At 42.4% G+C, this 15,415-nt stretch overlaps 1 protein-coding gene across 9 annotated transcripts in view; it reads left to right on the top strand.

Annotated features, from left to right (window-relative positions):
- The window catches only part of PLEKHA7 (pleckstrin homology domain containing A7), a 291,921-nt gene that overhangs the window by 149,218 nt on the left and 127,288 nt on the right, over positions 1–15,415 (top strand). The window lies entirely within an intron of this gene.

The following is a 15,415-nucleotide window of genomic DNA, read 5'->3' as shown; positions in this document are numbered from 1 at the left end:
TAATTTATCCCCTACTGCTAAAAGAAGATTGAGCCTTCATGGACTGGACTCAATCCTAAGGCCTCTGGACTGCTTAAGATTCCTGGGCAGGCTTGTAAAGGACATTGACATCAAAATCAACAGATCCTTTCTCCCATATGTAAAGACTGGCATCCACCAGCTCCATCTGAGAGTGGCAGACTTAACTCTTTGGCAGTATTGGCCTGCCCTTTTAAGGACTAATTATTCTCAACATTTTGGTACATATTGGAATCATCTGTTCTGACCACCAGATCACCGGCATCTCGTGTGCTTTGTCTTGTGCATTGTGATCTGCATTATCCCAAAGAAGTTCAGTTGTTACGATGGTTCATACATTGAAATTAGGTCTTTAACGAAGTTGGTACTTGATCTTTTAATTGCTTTGAAGATTAGGGCCAAGTCTGGAACTGGCATCAGAAGCTGACATAGAGCTGGCGAAGGAACTTGATCATGGATCTCACCTGCACATGGTGGCCTTAACCACAAAAACGTCACATTCAACTTCAAATACAATATGCATCGTGGAAATGACAGTTGAATAGATTGCTGTGGCCAGGTCCATGACAGTAAGGAACAAAGTATCCTAGCAATCTGGAAGTGAAAAATGATATTTTTAGAAACTAATCCAACCTTGTCATCCAAGTTCAGTGAGGAATCAAATAGACCCATGAGGCTTTGCACCACATGACGAGTGGAGGATTCCTTCAATAAAAGTCTGAGACAATGTCTCAGGTTTTCAAATCATTTTCCCTTTTTAACCAGCATAGCTTTTGTCTAGCCTGAATTCAACTTGAACCAACTGCTGTTCATCCAAAAGCTAATTTTCTATAGTGCTTACATTTTAGGAGCCATCAGGCAGGCAGCCTGGCTCACTTCCAGCTGGGTCCTGGGAGCTACCTCCTCTGCGGCTCTGCATTAGCCTTGCAGAGCTACAGCGTGGATAGCTCCTGGACCCGGCCCAAGCCGGGACTTAGCCAGGCTGCCCGCCCCCGTCCCTAAATTACTTTTTCCTGCAGAGCTGCAGTGGAGTAGCTGCTGGTACTGAGCCGGGCTACCTGCCTACTGGCTCTTAAAATATTTTTAATGCAGAGCTGTAGTGAGCATAACTCCCGGGACCTGGAACGAGCCAGGACTACGCTAAAATTACTTTCAATGAAGAGCCACTACGAGTGTAGCTCCCGGGACCCAGCACAAGCTGGGACTAAATGCTTGCAGTGTTAACCCTTATCAATTAATCATGCAGTTGATGACAATTTAGTGTCAACTACACAATTAACAAATTACACACCTCTTAAAATCTCTCCACACACACACACACACACACACACACGCTCTGTACTACAACTATCTTTTGTACACCGATTTCATTTTCTGGAGTATTAAGCTTCTTCTAGATTTAAATTAAAATATTTCTCTGAAGCAGAATATCCACATTTTGATGAATTTTCAGCTGAATACCTGTTTGAATCAGAATTTCAGTACAACTCTAATGTGAACCAGTTTCAAAAGCTTACTATTCTGCTCTAAGTATATCCACAAAAAAAAAAAGTTTGTTTTTCACAGTATTCCCAATAAAATCTTAGGAGTAAAACTCTAAAATTACATTTTTTGTGTGGAGTTCATCTTTGAAACTGAGTGTTGGGCTATTGAAGATGGACCTTAAATATGTTTAAGATGGAAAGATTATATTTTTAAAGTTCTACTTAAGACAAAAGTACAGGCAATCTAAAAGATTTTACTGGAGGTGAAGACCCTCTTAGTATATTTTTATATATTTGCTATATTTTGAATACTAGTGCAACAGAAAATGAAATATTTAAACACTCCTTTTAAATGTGTGAATTTAAAGTCAGGGTTTAAAAATTACATGTTGTAAAGCAGACTAGATAAAATTGTTTTAAAATAGCTTTTATAGTGAATTAGTGCTAAGAGCAAATACCCATAATTATTTAAATATTTCACTGTTGTTGCACTGATTTCAAAATTATTTTATATGCATTCTAAGAAGATGCTGAATGATTGAAACTGGATCTGTTGTGATCTCCTGAGATTGTTGTTAGATGTTTTTAAAATTTGTTTTTGTATGGGCTAAGTAGAACAGTGGAATGTGAAATGATAATTTGAGGTATGGAATACTTCAGTACGAAATACAAGCTTTTTTGTGTTTTAATTACTCAAGCCTGAGTTTTACTGTTTCTGTTTACTTATATTTTGTGTAACTGTAGTTGATCAAGCCGGTATCCACCCCTAGAGAGAGAACCTTGTGCTTGTTTCATCCATTGCATTTGGTTACTATGGCAGCAAAAAAGGCGACCCCACTCTCCCCCCCCCCCCCCCCCATCACTTGGAATATAGAAATATAAACTTAGGCTGTTTAATTTTCTATCCAAAAGAGTCAATACGTTAAATTAAATTAAAAGATAGACAGATGAATTTGAAACCACTTTGTTTCGGTAATAGAAGCTTGGTTTTGGCTTTTATTTGTTCAGGGGTTTTCTTTGGGTTAAATCTTTGTGTCTCTTTCATGGAAATGAATCCATCGTCTCATGGACATTAAACATTACAGTTGCTGATAAAAATGCTGCAATGGATTTTGTTATGTAAAAACAAGTTATGTTGGGCAAGAATTTCTTTGTAACCAATTACATGTTGTGGTCTCCATATACATAGGAATGCAGTCTAGGTAGGATGAGGAATGGCATAGTGAGTCGGGAAGTATTGTGCAGATTTAGAACTGCCTGCTTTCACAGGCTTATAATTGATTCACTCAGGTCCTGAATGCCAACTGCAGTGAAGGCAGTTTTCCAAAAATCTGCGACAAGTAAGGTATACTCATTTGGATTAGCTAATCTTTCTCCGAGTGTGTGCCTGTGTGTATACTTGTATGGTGGGAGAACAAGAAACCTTCACCAGTAAGTTGAATTACCTAGCACTGTTTAAGGTACTGTAGCAATTGTCAATTAAGAGTCTTGACTTTGAGTATTATATGTCAAATAGGGTTATATTCTGGATTGAGGTAGTTTTGATGAGCATGTAAATTCAGCCTTGAAGTGCCAGGTAGAAACTGAAATAATTGAGCCTTTCTGTTCTGTTATTCTCATTAGCCCTTGTATAGTTGTAGATAGTTTGGATCAATACACGGGTGGCTCACAAGCCATTATTTTAGCTGGAGATGTATTAATTTGTTTAATAATCAGTTGGCTAGTTTTCCAACAGAGACCTAGAAAAATAGCTCTTAATTATTTAAAGGAATTATTAAGGTGATACAGATGTAGATTAAATACTATACTTTCTCTTTTATTCTCATATTATACTGGATTGTTGTCACATCCTGCTATTTTTTAATAACTAACTGGGAAGTCTGAACAGGTTTATAATCATTGCCATGTAAACTTTGGAAATAAAATGATAAATAATCATTCAAATGCTGAATTTTTCATTTTGTTTAGAGAGATATTATGAGGTAATATAAACATCAAATGTCTCAATTTAGTGAGATGTTAAGGTTTTGCACAGTGAGTCTCTTTGTACAATGCAGGAAGTGCAATTTCTGGTAATTTGATTAAATTGAGTGAAACCACTGATTTTACTCAGATTTATTAAATCAAGCAGATCTATCAAAAGCATTAAAAATGTTTGACAGGTATATAGTGGGTTTTTTGGTCAGGCAAATGTACTTCAAGCTACATTTGCAAAAGGATTTAGGTGCTAAAACCCAACATTTTGATACCACTGAGATCCCCTGATGGCCTCTGCCCCCCACGCGCACACTCAGCTTCTACCTAGCTTTGTAGGCATCTACATTTCTGCTGTTTAATGTTCTCTTGACAGCTAATTTTTTGCTAGTAACTGCTGCCTCCTCCTAGGCACCTGGGAGCTTATCTCCTACCTAAACCCCAGCAGGATCCTCAGATGAGGCATTTCCCCTCCACCTGTATTGCCTGCAGAACCTGATCTGAGAAGCGTTTTCGAAAATACATCTAAACTCATGAGGAGGTAGTTGTAAGATTTCCTGCCCTAAACTTTTAGCTCCTCATAGATGTGGGGAGACCTCATTTCAATTCCACTGAGATGTCTCAGGCTCTCTTGTTGAAGTTTTTCCACTGAAATCTGATTCTCTAACCTACCAGGAATGTGCTCCATATTGGGCTATAATTATTCTCATTATTTTTCTGGCTCAATGCATATTTAATTTATACACAGTAGAACATCTTCAATAGCAGAGATTGAGACCTACACCTCAAAATGTCAGACCCTAGTGATTAAAGCACTCACCTGAAAAAATTGGGAGACCTAGTTTAAATCCATTCTGCATGTTAGGCAGATGGGGGGAGGGGGAATTGAACCTGGGATCTCCCACATAAAAGGGTTGTACTCTAAACTGAGCTAAAAGTTTACAAAGAAGGCACTACCACCACCACTTCCTCTGGCTTTTCTTGCAAAAAATGGCTTAGGTGACTAATTCCAGGTGAAGATTCATGGCTGATAGTCCTCTGGTCTGACCATCACAGGGCAGGGCAAAATATGGCCTGGGGGCCAGATCTGGCCCTCTAAGACACCAGATCCAGCCTGCGGACCACCCTGGTGGGACCCTCAGGTATGCAGCTGCGCAGTTTAAAGTGCAGTCCCTGTGGACTCTCTGTTCTGCAGGGTGGGGGAATCTTTGTGAAAACTGCCTGTCCCCAGCCCAATCCTCAGCTCCTATTGGCCAGAAACAACTGCCAATAGGAACTGAACCCAGCCAATCTCTCAACTCTTATTGACTGCAACAACCAGTCAACAGGAGCTGAGAGATTGCCCTGGGGAATGGGCGCAGCGCAAATCTCTTTTCCCCTCGAAAGGTTTACAGGATCTTTTGAGAGAGGCTTCTATTTTCGAAGGAACCGCGTTTAGACTGCGGTTTTACTTTCAAAATAGCGCTTTTTCGAAAGAGTGCCATGATGCGATTATGCAAATGAAGCGTGGGAAATTCAAATCCCGGCTTCATTTGCAATTTTGAAGTGCTTAATTTACATCCCTCTGTTGAAAGAGGGATGTAGTCTAGACACCCCCCCCAGATTTTGCACCCTCTCTTAGTATTCCTCTCCCATTCTAGAATCTTTTCTGCTCCCATACCCCCTCCCTGACCCTATACCCCAATCTCCTGACAACCCCCTCCTTTGCCCAAACTCCCTCTCAGACCTCACATCGTCTTCTGCACCATAGTCCCTTACCCCATGTGCTCTTCTGTGCCCAACCTCCATCCTAGACCGCACACCTTCTCCACAGAAAAGTGTGGTCCTTGACCACTTTTCAAAATCTTGGAGTAACCCCATGCCAAAAATTATTGCCCACCCCATGTCTATCACTTGACTAGTGTGAGAGATCATTGAAACTATACTGACAATTTTATTTTATTGTACTACAGACTGAGCTTGTGGTCCCTCTTTCCCCAGATCAAAGCTCATTCCTCTGAGGTAATTTGTTTAGCTAAATTCTTTTCCTGCTGTCAGATATGGATATACTGCAGATATTGATATAAATGTAGTTTGCTTTCTGTCTAAAACAACCTTTATAGAGAGATTAGAAACATGATAATTAACGTGAAGCTGCTGGTACCATGGAAGTGTAGGCCAATTAGTTTTGTTTTCTAAATTTTGAGATTTTGAGAGTAGTCATAATCATTGCAAAACATATGAAAATATAATATTTATGAAGTCATGGTTCTGTACATACAATTTTTTTTTAAGCCACAAGAAATGACATGTAACCAGGGTAGTGACATTTCAGGCAAGAGTTTAACAGATGTTTATCTTCCTGTCTGGTCATTTTGTATTATGTATCTCACAATATATGCCCATTTGCATAGTGAGACAAGTGTATGATTACAAAATCTTACAAGACAGAAGTATACAGAGAAAAATCACCAGCAGGCAGGCTTCCTGTTTAGGAATAAGGACGTACAATGCTTTGTTCTTGGAGTGTTTGCAGATGTATATTCCACTCAAGTTTATGAACTGCCAACACATTGAAATCAGAGAACTTTGCTTAGCAGTACCCACTGAGGGCACACGGAGGCCTTCTGGCCCTTATAATTCCTTCCCTGTCTGTACCAGGTTATGCTGCCTGAACCTACCTTCCTTTTTTTTTTCACTGCCTATGGCTTAAATGAAAAATTTCAGTGTTCTGTCTCACTTCACATTCCTTTATCACAGTGTTTGTATTTTTTTCCTGTAAACAGTTAGGTTCAGTAATGCCTTTGGATTTAATTTAGCTTAATGTAATTAGCATATTTTTAACCTGAGTTAATTCCTTCCCTGGGTTTTAAACATTGCCCATTGTGTGGGGTTGCTGTCCCTACTAGTGATTCCCCATGCTTTATGTTTGGTATATCTCAGGGAAAGGCACATTACGGAGAGCTGCTCTATGTGTAAGTTGTTTAAGAAGAGACTACAAGTGGTGAGGATCTTGTGTGTAGTGTAGAATCTTATGGAGTAGGCTATGAAGCCTATTTCAGCATTAGGAAATGCCATAGATAGGCCCCACAGAGAACACCTGAGCAGATACAGATGGGGACTTCATGTCTAGACTTGAATTTTTCATCCAGGACAAAGAAGGATTGTTCTCCTTCCTCTAGTCCCCAGGAACAGCTTGTCAACTCTCAGGGCCAGAGCCCAGCAGGGTTGTAGATTCGCGTCAAGACCGAGTTGATTAGGGATAGTTGCTTTTATTAATCTCACTACGTCACTACTATTACAGGCTTAATACTGCCAGATGGTTACACAGCTACGGCAAAGTAATACACCAATAAGCATAGGCAGAGCAATTCATAAAAGTGAGCAACAGACATTTGGAAATGCTTACTTACACCCCTTCAATCTGTGGGAAGTCCCATTACTGTCACATTGTACCAGGCCACAGTGACATGGCTCCAGCTGCGAGAATCCAGAGCACCCTCTGAGGTCTAGGTCCTTGGTGAGACTCACTGGACATGGAACTCCCTACACTAGTTATACTACAGTTGTTTACCGGGTGTGCACATACTGGCCCAATGCTGTTTTCAATGTTCCCACGGGGCTGAGAGCCAAGGTCATGTTATTTATCCTATATTCGGCTCTCAACTAGCAAGCCGTTGCGGCTGATGAAGGCTGTCTGATAAAGAACACCTGGTATTTTCGCCAGCAGGGCTCATGGCTGGCCTAGAGGAATACAAATTTAACCCCTGCAGGCCTACATGTGACTTTTTATGTGACACAGCCCTCCTTCCCAACACACACACGAACACAAAACCAACTGGGGCCACTTTAGAGCGTGGTGAGATTCTTATACACCTGCAGGAGGAGTGCAAACCAGCACCATGAGTCTGTCAGTATACAGGATAGAGTCAAGCTGTCAATCCATTCTCTGGTATCAATGCCTAATCAATTAACTCTGCTTTTGACTCAAGTACCAGCCTGAGGGCATCTATTGAGTCCAGTACCAATGAGAGTGGTGTTGGCATTGAAAATCTCCACACCTCCGATGTATGAGGAAGCAGCAATCTTATTGTGCCTTTATATTCCTGACTAACCATTATTTAAGAACATTCATCAGCTCCCAAACACCGGCCTGCATTTTCCTGCAACTACTAAGACACATGGCAGCCATGAGGCTCATGGTGCAACACGCAACACTACATATGCACAGCCTGTATTGCTGGTTTAGCACAGTATATATACACAGCAAGCACAGCCTGTCAAAATGACAGACAATACCACCATGTGTCCTAGATTCTCTATATTGGAGGACAAGTCCAAAAAATGATAGTATGGGCATTCCATTCCCAAAGGAACCTCTATCAATAGTAATCAGCACACATGCCTCATTGATAGACTGGGGTGTCCACATGTCTGTTACACATTAGTCTACTAGAGCTACACATGGTCCACAGTGCCTGTAGACATTTCCTACTTCATATAAAGAACAAATCCATTTGCATCATGACTGACATTTCATGTGTGTTTTAATCTGTCCCTAAAGAGACACCTGTTCACACTTGCTGAAGCCATAAAACTATGAAACTAGTTCATATACCACTAGTACATACACCATAGACATTTTGATCTCCTACCTGCCCAGATGCCAGAACGCAACAGCGCGCACACTCATCAGATACTTCTCTTGAGACCATGGATGGGAGAGGAATGGAAGAGTCTTGCTCTTCATTTTCTGTTGATGGAGCCCTCCCCTCATTGACTTGTCCACATCCCAACAAAAGGCAAACATTCTCAAGAGTAGGACTGGGACCTACTCCATGAAGGATGTCTATCTCATAAAATAGGATGCACAACTCATGAGTGTGTTCCCACCAATTCCACTGATATCATGCATAACAAACAAGATACAACAGGACCAAAGGTTTCCTGATATGACCCAGACAAGCATGGTGCACTTATCTGATGCACATGGTGATACACGTCCCCCAAGCTCTCCCTTGTCATCCAGACCTGCTGTCATAAGAATGGCCATACTGGGTCAGACCAAAGGTCCATCTAGCCCAGTATCCTGTCTCCCGACATTGGCCAGTGCCAGGTGTCCCAGAGGGAATGAACAGAACAGGTAATCATCAAGTCATCCCTTCCCTGTACCTATTCCCAGCCTCTGACAAACAGAGGCTAGAGACTCGTTTCTACCCATGCTGGCTAATAAACATTGTATGAATTCATCTAGTTCTTTTAGAACCCTGTTAAAGTCCTGGTCTTCACAACGTCTTCTGGAAAGGAGTTCTACAGGTTGACTGTGCATTGGATGAAGAAATACTTCCTTTTGTTTTTTAAACTTGCGACCTATTAATTTTATTTGGTGACCCTTAAGTTCTTATGTTATGGAAAGAAGTAAATAACTTTTCCTTATTCATTTTCTCCACACCAGTCATGGTTTTATAGACCTCTATCATTTCCCACCCCACTTAGTCTCCTCTTTTCTAAGCTGAAAAGTCCAAGTCTTTTCAATCTCTCTTCAGATGGCAGCCGTCCCTAATCATTTTTGTTGCCCTTTTCTGAACCTTTTCCATGGCTATCTTTTTTTAGATGAGGTGACCACATCTGTACGCAGTATTCAAGATGTGTGCATACCATAGATTAATAGAGTCAGTAAGATAGTCTCTGTCTTATTCTCTATCCCTTTTTTTAATGATTCCTAACATTCTGTTTGTTTTTTTGAATGCTGCTACATATTGAGTGCATGTTTTTAGAGAACTATCCACTATGACTTCTCTCTTGAGTGGTAATAGCTAATTTAGTCCATCATTTTGTATGTATAGTTGGAGTTATGTTTTCCTTTATGCATTTCTTTGCATTTATCAACATTAACATTCATTTACCATTTTGTTGCCCAGTCACCTAGTTTTCTAAGATCCTTTTGAAGTTCTTCACAGTTTGCTTTGGTCTTAACTATCTTAAACAGCTTAGTATCATCTGCAAATTTTGCTACCTCACTGCTTATGCCTCTGTCCACATAATTTATGACTGTGTTGAATAGGATTAATCCTAGTACGGACCCCTGCAGGACACCACTAGTTATCTCTCTCCATTCCGAAAAATGACCATTTATTCGTACTCTTGTTTCCTGTCTTAACCAGTTATCAGTTTATGAGAGGACCTTCTTTCCAACTTACTTTACTTAAGAGCCTTTGATGAGGGGACCTTGTCAAAGACTTACTGGAAATCTAAGTACACGCTATCCACTGTGTCCGCCTTGTCTACATGCTTGTTGACGTCCTCAAAGAACTCTAATAGATTGGTAAGGTATGATTTCTTTTTACAGAAATCACACTGACTTTTCCCCAACAAATTATGTTCATTTATGTGTCTGACAATTCTGTTCTTTACTAGAGTTTCAACTAATTTGCCCGGAACTGATGTTAGACCTACTGGCCTGTTATTGCCTGGATTGCTTCTAGAGCCCTTTTTAAATATTGGCGTTACGTTAGCTATCTTCCAGTCCTTTGGTACAGAAGATGATTTAAAGGATATGTTACAAACCACAGTTAGTATTCTGCAATTTCACATTTGAACTCTTGGGAGAATGTCATCTGGTCCTGGTGACTTGTTACAGTTTAGTTGATTACTTTGTTCTAAAACCTCCTGTAATGACACCTCAATCTGGGACAATTCCTCAGATTTGCCACCTAAAAAAAGGGCTGAGATTTCAGAAGCTCCCTGACATCTTCAGACATGAAGATCTATGCAGAGAATTCATTTAGTTTCTCTACCATGACCTTATCGTCCCTGAGTACTCCTTTAGCATCTTGATCGTCTAATGGCCCCACTGGTTGTTTAGTAGGCTTCCTGGTTCTGATGTACTTAAAAACAAGTTTTGCTATTATTTTTGAGTTTTTGGATAGCTGTTCTTCAAAATATTTGTTTGGTCTTCCTTATGGAGTTTAATAGAGTTCATGCTATTTTCCTCACTAGGATTTAACTTCCACTTTTTAAACGATGCCTTTTCATTTTTCACAGCTTCTTTTGTTTGGTGATTAAGCCATGGTGGTATGTTTTTGGTTCTCTTACTGTGTTTTTAATTTAGGGTATGCTCTTCACCTGAATCCAGAGAAACTCCACCTTCAAATGTGACAGTCAATCCTTGGTTACATTATGACGAACTAGTCTGCTTGGTACAAGTTAAACATGTTATTAAACAGCAGGAAGTTTACCGTGTATCATACTTACCTAAAAGGAAAAGATTCTCCTCCTGGTGGCAATAGTAACACTTAATGGCCTCCCCAGCACTACTCTCATTAGTGCTAGGATACCTGCTGGAGCTGAAGAACTTGGGCTTAGCAATGAGCTCAAAGTCCATCTTGTGGCTATTGCATTCCTTCACAAAGTTGACATGACCTTGATCTGCATGCACCCAAATAATAAACGTTTCCTCATGGGTCTCCAAAATATTTACCAAGAAGTTTGTCAACCTTACCTGGCCTGTGATCTCAATCTGGTGTTGAAATGCCTCACCAGACCACCATTTGAACTGCTAGCTCCCTGCTGCATTTATCCATGCTAATGGCCTTTCTGGTCATTATTGCTTCCAGCAGATGGGCGAGGTGAGAGGGGGTACTCATGGCCGATCATCCCTATACGATATTTTTCAAAGATAAGGTCATGTTATGTCCTCACCCAAAATTCCTACTGAAGGTAAGATCAGCCTTTCATTTGAACCAACCAGCCCATCTTCCTACAGTCTATCATACGCCTCATGGTATTCCTACAGAGGCTATCTTGCATGCATTGGATATTAGGTAAACCTTTCTGGATATCTCATGGAGTTTTTAATATTTACAACCGAGTGTTTGAAAGGCTATGCAATATCCACCCAGAGATTATCTAAATGGATCTCCACATGCATTCAATAGCATTAATGTATTTGGAACACAGACCCTTCTGTTCTCACCAGAGCACATTCAACACAATCTTTTTCAACTTTTGATACTATCTCTACTAGTGATGTGAAAGGTTAACTGGGAGGTGCTGGAGCAGCTCCCTGCCTATCCTGGAACAATCCCTGCTCTCCGCTGCAGGTTATATGGTAGCTCCGCAGGAGCTGGGCTGGCTGCAGAGCCCCCTCCCCTGGAGCCTCCGGGGAAGGCTTTGCTGTGGGCTCTGTAGTATAATGCTTAAATAAGCTTTATACTGCAGAGCCTGTAGCACATGTAACTGTATAACTGCTAGGATTTTTAGTGGTTACACGGCTACATTTTAACTACATTTTTACAGCCCTAGTTTCTACTTATTGTTCCAATATTAGAGATTTGTCAGGTGGCCACTTAGACCTCTGTCCACATGTTTACTTAGAACTATGCAATCATGATTCCAGCACTGAGACCATATTTGTCCTCACTATACTCACCTCTGAGACTCAAAGAAACCTGATGTCCTGCCTGCCTTTTGATGGCACTGCTCTACAGTCACCTGAAGTGGAGCACCCACAGGGACAACACTTGAAGAAAAAGAAAAAATTACTTAACTTGTGCAGTAATAGATGTGTCTTTGGATTCTCTACCTACTAGGGATGTTAGATATCATGTAGTTGAATAGTCATGTAACCACATGAAATCTTTGTGTTTACCTGAGTATTCGATAGTCCTGAGTGTGGGACTGGTAGCGCAAGGTGGGAGCGGGGAGCCAGTTTAAAAACCAGCTCCCAATGCAGACCAGCTGCCTGCTGCTCCATGCTGCTGCCTTTGATACAGAGGCAGCAGCGTGGGGTGGCAGCAGCATCTGTCCACGGGGTCCGAGTTCTCTGCAGACAGAGGCTGGTCTACAACAGCAGCCCCTGCCCATGGGGAGCGGTACTGCTGTGGACCAGCTTCTGGTGCCAGAGCAGCTGCTGTCTGCGGGCAGCTTGGACCTGCCCAAGAATAGGGGCTGCTGCCATGGACCAGCCTCTGTCTGCAGTGACTGCGGGCCACTCCAAACAGAGGCTGCTTGGCGGAAGCCTCCCCTGCCTCCTCATGCTTCTGCCTCTGATCGAGGCAGTAGCATTGGGGGAGGGGGTGTGGTGGCACCATAGAGCTGGTGCTGGGGTAAACTGGCTTTTAAGCTGGCTCCCTGTAGCACTGACTCCTGCCTGCCCCCCTTGCTGCTTCTGTAGGAGGCAGCCAGAGGGTGGGAGAAGGTAGGTTCACAGAGCTGGCACATGTGGGGAGCCTGCTTGAAAGTGTGCTCTGGGAAGCTATATAAAAGGTTCCTTCTCTACTTCAGGGAAAAGGATTCTACTTCAAGTACTTCCTGATCCTCAAGTCCAAGAGAGGGACAAGAGCTACCTTCAATTTCCACAGTCTCAACAAATAAATCTGTGAAATTTTGCATGGTTATTCTGGTTACTGTTCTTCTCATGTTTACAAATTTACAAATAGTGGTTGGTTGCTTTCAGTCTTCAGGACACTTATTTCTTGTGGTAATTTTCCCTAGCCATAAGAAGTTTCTGAGATTCCTTGTCACTGGTAAGCTCTATCATTTGATCATTAGGTACATGGTTTTCCTCTTTGGCCTATCATTAGACCTCTTGTGACTTTACCAAATGTGTGACAGTAGTTGCAGCGGGCTCTTGATACATTTAAAAGGCTGGTGTGCAGCAGGGGGGAACCCAGCGTGAGCCGAGAAACAGCTGGTCTGGCTCTCATTGTCCATCCCCCCCCCCGCGCTTCTGCTTTTTAAATGTATTAAGAGCCAGCAGGTTCTTAATACATTTAAAAAGCAGAGTAGCAATGTCTGGGACTAGGTGTGATTTGGGAATCAGCTGATCACAGTGTCTGGGACTGGGCACAAGTTGGGAATCAGGTCCTGTCCCCTCCATATTCTCTCTCCCGCTGCCTCTGGTAGAGAGGGTGGGGGTGGGGGAAGGGAAACAACTAGTCAAGGAACTAGTTGACTATCCAACAAGCTTTTGCTTATCGGATAGTTCAGTAGTTGCTTTCATCCCTAATCATGAGTTTTCATGGGCACAACCCACTTTTTCAGATTAATGGAGTGTTAAAGGTCCAGTTTCTAAATAAATAGGAGATAGGGGGAGTGGGGATGAAAAAAGAAGGGAAAAAAGGAGAAAGAAATAGTCATTTAGAGTGTCTATGCTACATGAAGCTGATAGAGAAGGTACTGATTGTTCTTAATTACTCATTGTTTGGTTTGTTTAGTCATTAGGATGTGGAATGTAGTGGGCCATCCAGCCAATGTCTTTAGTCATTTAGACCTCTGTTATAGGAATCAAACTTGTACATGAAGTTAAGTTCTAACACTTCCCTGTGGAGTTGGCTTGTAAATTGGCCTGGAGCAGTACAGTGACTTGGAGATCCGTTAATGAGTGGCCGGGCAAGTTAACATGTTCCCCAACAGATTTCTGTGTGTTGCCTTTTCATAAAGCAATTTACGAGCCTTGTTGGAAGACCCGTCATAACCTGGGTTAATCAAAGACAGCGTTTAGTTAATTTAGCCTCACCACACCAATGCTTCCACTAAGCAAATGAGAATTCTCTTTATTTCAAGATAAGAACCTGAAGCACAGAGCACTCTGCCCTATGGCAGCCAGTCTGGAATGCTACTGTCAGCTTCGTGAGTTAAACTGACAAGAGCTTTCTCTGATGGCAGCTAGGGAGCTGACAAAATCTGCCCCTCCCCCCCCCACTCCTCCTTTAAAGCCCTTTCTATGAAAAAATTAACATTTTTGACATTTGTCCTACTTCAGGGCAACACTTTCCCTCCCAAAAACATTACCATTTTCACAGAGGGTGTCCCCTTTTTCACCCAGCTCCAATTCCCAACTCTGACTCATAGAACTGCACTTTAAATACAAGACCATTCTTGTTTCAAGGATTTAAAGAGGCCAGGTTGCATTGTCTGAAACATTAACATACAATGCAGTTTGCTCAACTGTGACAAAGGGAACTTGTTAAGCAAGTGGCAATTAAAGGTATGTCTGCATAGCAGTGAGACACACCTGACAGGCCTATGCCAACCAAACTCGGGTTTTCAGGGCTTGGACTGCACAGCTATTTCATTGTTGAGCAGACTTCTGTGCTTAGGCTGTAGCCTGAGCTCTGCGACCCTCCCATCTTAGAATCATAGAACACTAGAACTGGAAGGGACCTTGAGAGGTCATCGAGTCCAGTCCCCTGCCCTCATGGCAGGACCCAGTACTGTCTAGATCATCCCAGATAAATGATCCTTCCTTCTTGTGATACCCTTTTAGATATCTGAAAACCTTTAGAATCCTAGAGGACGGGCTCTAGTCAGAGCCCAAAGTCTACACAGAAATGAAACAGTCTCAAAGCCCAAGCCTAAGTCAGCTGACACGCATCAGCCATGGGTGTCTAGTTGCTTTGTAGACACACTCACGGTTACAACAAAAACAACAGTACAGATAGGCATGGGCAGCAAGTTTTATGGGTCCATTGTGCTTAGGCTCCAGGAATATTCCTGGCCTGGGACCTGTCTCCACCAAAATTTGGAGCCTGGTTTCTCCCCTGGCCCTGCCTGTTGCCCCTGTGTGCGCTGCCCTTTGGTGCATTCCCCAGCCATGCTTGCTGCCCCCAGGTGATTTTAAATGGCCTTGGGGTCCCCTTTCATGAGCACCAGCAGTGTAATGGGGCTTCAATGGCTTCTTGCTACTTGCTTCCCTTGGCAGCACGTCCCTGTACCCCCAAGAAGGGGAGTGTCTCTACATGCTACCCCCACATCAAGTGCCCCTGTGAACAATGGGAATCTGCAGAGACTGTGCCTGTGGGCAGTAGCATGCAGTGACCTATGCCCCCTTGCATAGGAACCACTGCTCAAAGGGTGCCCCAGGTAAGTGACACATCTCCCCTTTTCCCCCACCGGACCCCCCACTAACGCCTGCACCTCCTGCCCCCTCCGCACTCCTTCCAGCCCTCAAATTCCCT

This window comes from Pelodiscus sinensis, chromosome 4 (assembly GCF_049634645.1).
Source record: "Pelodiscus sinensis isolate JC-2024 chromosome 4, ASM4963464v1, whole genome shotgun sequence".
Classification (NCBI taxonomy): Eukaryota; Metazoa; Chordata; order Testudines; family Trionychidae; genus Pelodiscus; species Pelodiscus sinensis.
Note: the sequence above shows the minus strand (reverse complement) of the source record. Positions and strands in the feature narration are given on the sequence as shown.